The sequence below is a fragment of the Crinia signifera genome, chromosome 11 (genome assembly GCF_055691185.1).
Source record: "Crinia signifera chromosome 11, ASM5569118v1, whole genome shotgun sequence".
NCBI lineage: Eukaryota > Metazoa > Chordata > Amphibia > Anura > Myobatrachidae > Crinia > Crinia signifera.
Window position 1 is genome coordinate 88,429,573 of NC_139227.1, and position 8,046 is coordinate 88,437,618.

General features: G+C 42.3%; 1 pseudogene; it reads left to right on the forward strand.

The window, feature by feature from the left end:
- Positions 1 to 7,426: 7,426 nt before the first annotated feature.
- LOC146046558 (5S ribosomal RNA) lies at positions 7,427 to 7,544 on the forward strand (annotated as a pseudogene).
- The last annotated feature ends 502 nt before the right edge of the window (positions 7,545 to 8,046 follow it).

The window sequence follows — 8,046 nt, forward strand, 5'->3', positions numbered from 1 at the left end:
GACTGGCATTCGATTCGATGCGCGCTCCTGTTTTCTCTATATCGAAAAGAAAAATAGACTGTGCAGGCAAGGAAATATCAAATGTGTACACTGCACCTCATACTTGCTTACTTTTGAAAACAAGTTTAATAGGAGCTACACACAGGAGTGCGCAGCCGGCGATTGATCACCCACGCACTACAAATCACTGGCAATATGGTCGCCAATATCGCCCCCGTGTGTACACACCCAGTGGCGTAACTAGAAATTTTGCGCCCCCCTGCCAAAAAAGTTTCTGGCGCCCCCTCTGCAATATATTCGGGGGAAGAATTAGGCTGTGGGGACAAGATTCCCTCCTTTGGGATGCTGGTGTCGGTATTCTGACCGCCGGCATCCCAACTGCCAGCCATCTGTATGTATCCTGAATTCTGCCCATAGTCTACACATATTCTAAGCAAAATGACACCCCACACCAGCAAAGCTGTCATATGTCACACTGACACATATATTGTGTGATAGATAGATAGATAGATAGATAAATAGATAGATGCTGTAGATAGATGTATAGACAAGCTCTACCCTCCACCAAGACACTTACCTGATTAATGAAAAGGTGGAGAGGGCATGCAGCAGGGTCTTCTCTCTGGAGTATCTTCACCCCTGACCTCTATGGGCGGTATTCAATGAGCCTGATTCGCCAGGTTTTTATGGCGAATTTGTGCTGTTTGGCGAATTTCTGACAAAAACGGTGAATCACCCTATTCAATGACCACATGGCGAATACATTTGAAGGTTTTTTTCGCCATGATTCACCGAGTAGCAATCGCTATCTTTTTATGGTGAAGTGGAATGTGAACTTTTAAAATAAAGTGTTTTGTTTTTTACATTTGGTGTAAAAAAATCAGGAATTTTATTCTGAGGAGGGGCATGCTATTTTTATTCATGTGCTGTAAGCACATGAATATATATTTAATTTTAAAAATAATATTTTTTTTTTCTTTTTTACACAGCAGCCAGCACGATCGTGTGTAGTGAATATACGCCCCCCTGCTGGCACCCCCGGGGGGGCAGCCTGTGCTGCCTGGCACCCGGGGAGCCCACCTAACCCCCCACAAAGGTCTGGGCTAGGCAGAGAGACTACCATCTCTCTGCCTGGCACCGTCCTCAGGCTCCCTGCGGCAATCGCCGCAGGAGCTCATATTCGCCAGTCAGGGGCTCGCTGCCCCTGACTCGTTGAATACCGGAGCCCGCCGGCTCCGGAACGTGGCGAATGTTCAGCGAATCCAAAAAAGGATTCGCTGCACCTCGCAGGTATTCACATTGAATACCGCCCTATGTCTCTCATCCCAGCCTCAGGCTCCTGATGTTCATCAAAACTTCCTCCTTCAGCTCCTCTGGCACTGGCACGCACAGAGCACTCCTCCATTAGGCCCCGCCCCCTTTTCCTCTCTTTACCCGGCTCTAGTGTTTCTATGAAATGAAACTGGCTGCTGATTGGAGGACGGCGGCCATATTTTTGTAGCCCTATGGGGGCAGCCATTTTTGTTAGCTCCGGCTACAGCATCTACAGGAGGCAGGACCAGGCAGCAGCCACGATCGTGAGTGGGGAGGAAGGTTTTTTTTTTTGACTGACTGACATACACACTGACACACTCAGTGTGCCGGCACCCAGCGCCCACGCAGCCCCTGCTCCTCCAAGCAGCAGCGGGGGCTGCCTTACAGTATCTACGCCACTGTACACACCTTAAGGGAGATTATGGTTGGTAGTACAATTTTGCACAGTGCCCCATTGAGGGGCGTGTCATGCTCCACCCAAAGGGAGTGTCTAGTTCCATATATGGAGAGATTGTGAAAAGAGCTTTGGAACGTGGCACCTTGAAGTGTGGGTGTGTACTGCTACATCTGAGAGGAATATTTTTAAATGAGTTGTATCAGGGTTGCCTACCTAACCCTCTCCTTCAGGGAGAAAATGCTCTGTTCCAGGAGTTCCCTGGTAATGTATGATTACCATCACCTGTGGCGAAACACCTTTCCTATCAAAGACCTAGCTCCCCACAGGTGATGGCAATCATACATTACCAGGGAAGTCCAGGAACAAAACATTTTCTCCCTGAAGGAGAGGGTCAGGTAGGCAACTATGTGCAGTATTCAATGCACATTTACGAAATGTGCAGCAAATCCTGTTTAGGATTCGCTCACATTCGCAGGGTTCCGGAGGGCTGGAGCATTCGCTGCCAGCCCTCCATGTCACCCTATTCAACTCATCAGGGGCAGCGAGCCCCTGGCGGCGAATTTTATCCGCTGCAGGGAGCTGGGTGAAGGCGGCAGGCAGGAAGATGGAAGTCTCCCTGCTTGCGCCTGACACTGAGGAGGGCTGCCAGGACACTGGCAGGACCCCCCCCCCCCAGAGCTGGCAGGGGGCTGGGATCATCAGCCGCTGCACTCCCTGGTCCCGATTGTGCATATGTAATGATCGGGACCAGAGTGCAGTGAATAAATGAATATTAATGAGCTGCTCCCTGCCCCCTGCTGGCCAAAGTGTATACAAAAAAAAAATTAATTTAAAAAATTAAATGAAATATATATTAATGTGCTTTAAGCACATGATTACAAATAGCATGCCCCTTCTTAGAAAAAAAAATCAGATTTTTTTACACCAACCTTCCTCCCCCCCCCCCCCCAAAAAACCCTTTATTTCAAAAGATCACTTTCCTGTTCACCTAAAAAAGATGTCAAATGCAAAACGGCGAATCATGGAGAAAGTAGTTCTCCATCCTAGCATTGAATACACTCTCGGTGAATCCCAGTGAAAACCCCATTGAAATACTCCAGCGACTTACAGCGAACATGAAACGGAGAACTGGCCGGCATTCACTGTTTGAGTTCGGCGATTAGTGAACATCGAATAGGGTGAATCACATTTTCAGTGAAACAGATTCACCGCAAGGAGTGAAAACAGCCCGATTCGCCGAAAAAAAATGAGATTGAGATCTGCATATATATGTGACACCCTCCCCTTCAGACGCAAACCAGAAAGTAACACTTTAATCAGTGACTCTATAATTATTGGAGGATCCCTTGGGAATTGAGCTTGTATTGCATGTCGTAGTTGTAAGTAGCGAAACAGAGCTGTATTAGAGATATTAAATTCCTCCTTCAACTGCTGGAAATACTTAAATATACCCGCACTATATAACTGACCCAATGATGTTATACCTTTTGTTCGCCATATATTATCTAAAGACAATTTAAATAATTCAGGATATGCTTTATTAAACCATAATGGAGTACTATTATCATAAGCTGACCAATTATACAGGTCGTGAGCAAATCGCCATATCAATATGGCCTGCCTAAGTAATTGAGGTAACCCGGTCCATGATAGACCTGATAGCAAAAATTGTAAAGGAAAGAAACCATTTAAGGATAGAGACCCCACATACTCATTCAATAGTCCCACCGTAGTTAGGTCAACTGACTCAGCCATCCAACTGGATAGGTGAGACAGCTGTTCTGCTGCATAATATAGTCTAAGGTTAGGGAGACCCAATCCTCCCAATGATTTAGGTTTGTATAATACTTTGATTGATACTCTAGCTGGCTTATTACCCCATATGAATGATATTAAGATACTCTCTATTCCATTGAACACTTTCTTAGGGATATATATTGGAGAGTTTTGGAAAATATATAAAAATTTAGGTTGAATAACCATTTTAAATAAATTAATACGTCCCAAAACTGATAAGGGCAACTTTCTCCAGGCATGAGCTTTTTCCTTAAAGTACGCTACAATAGGGTCAATTTTCTGAGTCACATAGTCTGAAGCTTGTGGCATAATCCATATTCCTAAATACTTGAATCTCAATGTCCATTGTAAAGAAAAACCACTGATGTATCCTCTGGAATTTGGCCTGAAACAGGAAAAATACTCGATTTGCTCCAATTGATTAACAGACCTGAATAAGTACCGAATATATTGATAATTTGTAACATAGTTTGCAACGATTCCTCATAGTCTCGTAGTAACAAGAGCATATCGTCTGCATATAGAGCCACTTTATCCACAGTCTCGCCGACCCTTATTCCCTGAACCCCTACATTTAGTCTCAGTAAACTGGCCAGAGGCTCTATGGCAATAGCGAACAGTGCTGGTGACATGGGACACCCTTGTCGAGTCCCCCTGGTCAATGGAAATGCAGCTGAAGTAAATCCGTTTACTGATACCCGAGCCACAGGCGAAGAATATAATAATTGAATCAGGCCTATAAATCGCGGCCTGAAAGCAAATTTTTTAAGCACAGCCCATAAATAGACCCATTCTACCGAGTCGAAGGCCTTGGCGGCATCAAGTGACACCACCACTGCCCCCGGCTCAGCGAGATCTCGCCTTTGTAGATGGCAGAATAATCTGCGCAAACTTTGAGCAGTGGACTTAGTGGGCATAAACCCAGTCTGGTCCGGGTGGATAATAGATGATATAACTAAATTCAATCGAATTGCCAGCAGCTTTGCTAATATTTTCACATCTGTATTCAGAAGAGAAATTGGCCGATAGGACTCTGGCAGTGTAGGGTCTTTTCCGGGTTTCACTAAAACAATAATGTTAGCCTCGGACATAGATTGGGATAAAGTACCCCACTCAAATAAGGAATTAAAAAATTCCAATAGATAAGGAAAAAATAACTCTTTAAATTTTTTATACACTTCCACTGGAAGCCCGTCACATCCAGGAGCTTTTGAAGCCGGAAGAGAAAGCACTGCCTTCTCTATCTCCTCCAGTGTAAATGGTGCATCTAGGAGCTCAACTTCTTCCTGAGACAAAGATGGTAGTTCAACCTGAGCTAAATACTTTTGAAGTTGTTCCTCAGAGTATGAGACCTTAGAAGAGTATAATGATAATAATTGTGAAAAACTTCTGCCTCCTCCTCCTCCTCCCCAGAGTAACAAATCTGACCGCAGGGACGTTGTATACATTGAAAAATATTGTTACTAGGCTCAGTTCGAGCCAGATACGGCAAGTATCTCCCCCCTATTTCGGCTTGGATGTATTTCTCATGCCCGGAGAAGAGAAGCCTGCGTCTAGATTTTTCAAACAAGTAATCTGACCATTCCCTCTGGGCAGCCTACCATGCCATTCTGTCAGACCGCAGCTGTGAAAGGATATATTGGGCCTCCAATTGCAGGCATTGTGCCTCCAAGCGGGTCTCTTCCTTCTGATTAAATAACTTAAGTTCAGAATTTTTTTTTATGAATGAACCACGCATGAAGGCTTTAAAGGCATCGCGCTGAACTGCAGGATCCAGAAACATAGAATTATCTATCGGAAAATCTTCCCAGGATGCCGCCAGCTCCAAACCCTCTGCCAGCTGATTCAGCCATAGAGGGTTGAGTTTCCACATTAGTGCACCTCTAGCTCCATCCAACCTCAGAGTAAGTGACACGGGGGAATGGTCAGAGATTCCCCTAGGAAGATATTTTACTTCTACTATATCCGGGGATAAATCTGGGGATATTAAAACCTTATCTATACGAGACAAAGTATGAAAGGTGGCAGAATAACACGAAAATTGTCTAGCATCCTTATTACGAAGTCTCCAAATGTCCACCCACCCCAGCTCATCTAAAAGACCTGCAAATGGAGTTGTGTGACGTATACTGTATACTCCACCCTCTCTCCACCTATCCAAAATCTTATCCATTACATTATTAAAATCTCCCAGACAGATCGTAGGGGTTGCTGAGGATTGAGCTACAAACTTAGCAGCCTGTCAAAGAACTTCACTATTATATGGAGGGGGGACATATATAGCTAACACATGAAACAAAATATGATTAATATAAGCACGTAGGAAAATATATCTCCCATTAGCGTCTATTTCGCTAGATTCTAACTGGAATTGGATAGTCTTTCTAATTAACACTGATACCCCTCTTGCAGAGCTTGAGAAGGTAGAGTGAAACATATGTCCTACCCAGGGCTTTTTAAGTGCTAGCACCTTACTGCCTACCAAATGTGTCTCTGACAAACATATTATATCAGCTTGATATTTTTTGACTTGAGTCAGAACCAATGATCTCTTTATCTTATGGCCTAAGCCCCTAACATTCCAGCTGAGCAAGTGGAGCCCTCCAGAATCAAAAGACATTGAAGGATAGGGGAGGAAGTTCTCCAGGATATATCAAGGACGGACAAGAAAGAAGTTCAAGAGCATCCTTAAGGATCAGAGCTAAGAAAACACACCCTGGGGGTACCCCATGATACGTTATATAATCATAACTATGTGGCAACACAGCATATTCTGACAAAAAAAAACATATTTATAGTAAGTATACACATTAATACACAATGATGGCATAAATAATAATAACAATAATAAAGAAAAAGACAACCTAACCTCACCCCTCCCTTTCCCACCCTGTATAACCTTGAAGGTGAAAGGCATACCTACCCCCCATGACCAAAAAATAAAATAAAAAAAATCACTAAATAAATAAAAATAAAAAAACACAAGAAAAAAAAGAAAAACCCCCGGAGGCAGGGGAAAAAAAGTCCCTGTACTATATCTGACAGGAACTCCCATACAAAAAAAAAAACAAAAAAACCAAGAAGGTAGGGAATTGGGGATGAACTTGTCCCCTTTTCCTCCCTTCTGTCGTACCCTAACAGCATGCTCCAACTCTTACGTTTTATGCATATGAAGGATATAGTTAATATCGCCCACTGAACACAACCAATTTATACTTAGGATAAATCATACACAAGTAAGTATATTAAAGAAGAGGAGAGAGGAAAAGAAAAAACCCTTAAAGGAAAAGATACATATAATTTATTCCCAGGGTAAACTACGCATAACCCTATCATTTATCTAGTTAATATAGGGCAAAAGAAAGGAAAATAGGAAAAAAGGGGGAAAAAAAAGGGGGGGGGGGGGGGTGTAACAAAAAAAGAGAATCCCTTCCCCCCTTCCTCTACAGGTATACATTCATATACACGAGTAAAAAAAAAAAAAAAACATTGCTTCCTATATATAGACTTAGCATTTACCAAATGAATATGATGCTATTGAAAAAAAAATTATAATTATAATAAACCCAAATAAGGAAAAACGAACAATATTTCTTCCTAGGATAAATTATACACAGCCTTATCATCTATGAATATTGTTCAAGTTTGCAGTCACAATATCTTAAAAACTCAATAACAAAGCCTTTTGACCCCTGTTTGTGCTTGAGTGCTCGGTATTCCCAATTGCTGGCAATCAAGACACTTAAGCGAATTCCAACACAGAGGGCACAAATCTTAAAATCAATTCTCCAATTATCCTACTTTCTATTATCTTCTACTATACTCTGGCACTCTCTCATTCTATTGGTATACCCAAGGAACAGCAGAAGTGTCACTTTGGCTCCCCGTACCACTTTTGGGGCTCTCTCATCTGCAAGGTTATACTGCCATACATCGCTGTGCCGCCTGATCCCATTCCGAACTCAGTAGCTAAGCAGTGAATGGCCGGATCAGTACCATTTGGGAGACCGTTTGGGAATATCCGGTGCTGTATTTATACCCAGACAGCAGAAGCACCAGGTGACCTCAAGGGAACCATTCCACTATAACCCACTGGATCAAATCTCTATGTATGACTATTCTGCTATCTGAAGAGAAAACTTCAAGACATGTGACTGTTGCCATAATACATTGAACATTAGACCTACAGGTGCATGTCATCAGAAAAGTATTGAAAACAGATTGATTATTATTGAGTCTACATTTAAATGGCATCAGGCCATTAGCCTCGCTGTATTTAACAAATTTGGATGTTACCCCGTAAAAAAAATATTTTTACCTCACCTATGATATCCTTGGATGTTAATGAATAATGTGAATATTATTTGCATACCATGACCGAATAATTACGTGTATTATTATCTAAGTTTATATCTTTGAAATTGTGAATTCCTGAAATTTCTGAATATTTTGCAATCTTATATTTATTAAAAAGGTTAAATTTTACGCTCACTAATTTTTCATCTTTCTTCACGTATACTAACATTATTAAACTTTAC